We start from the raw sequence: 743 nt of genomic DNA, 5'->3' as shown, positions 1-743 counted from the left end.
TTCTCTGATACCTTCAGATACTGATACAGATGTGGGCTACAGCTGCACCGTCAGCACTCGCAGTAACTGGAGGAGAGCTACTTTGTTCAAAACAAGTGAGTACTTTTACTCAAGTACTGTACTGAAGTAGAAATGTAATGTACTTTCCTTAATGCTCCTTTATTCTTCTACTTCAGATGAAAAAATAAAACCTGATGTTCTTGATTCCTGATTTCCTGTTCTACCACATTCAAAGATGTTCTACTGATTCAGAGATACTGACTGAGGACGCCACTGAATTTAGTTTGACTTTTGCTTTTGTGGCGTTGTCAGATCGCTGCTACACTGACTCAAACTGTGTCCGGTGTGACTCAGGTGTGAGAAAAAAAAAATGTCATTTACTTTTTTGTGTTTCTGTGTTTTATCATTTCAGCTAATATCAGTGAATCCCAGGCAGAAATAAAAATCCCCTGCACTGCCTCAAACACTGACTTCTCTTGTGTTTTTGTTCTGTTATCACAGCTACTATCAGCAGTTCACACACTGAAGCAACGATCCCCTGCACTGCCTCAAACACTGACTTCTCAGGCCTCATTTGGAGATTCAACCACAGTCAGATCATCCTGACCCAGACCAGAGCTGACGTCCCCTCCTCAGTCTCAGAGGGGTGGAGGCAGCAGGTGAAGGGTGAGTCAGAGTCAGGCAGCCTCATGCTGCAGGACTTATCTCCACATCATGAGGGAACATACACCTGTGAACTGAGT

This window comes from Seriola lalandi, unplaced genomic scaffold (genome assembly GCF_002814215.2).
Source record: "Seriola lalandi dorsalis isolate HSWRI2012SDOR001 ecotype SW California unplaced genomic scaffold, Sedor1 jcf7180002054923, whole genome shotgun sequence".
NCBI lineage: Eukaryota > Metazoa > Chordata > Actinopteri > Carangiformes > Carangidae > Seriola > Seriola lalandi.
This window is presented reverse-complemented; position numbering follows the sequence as displayed.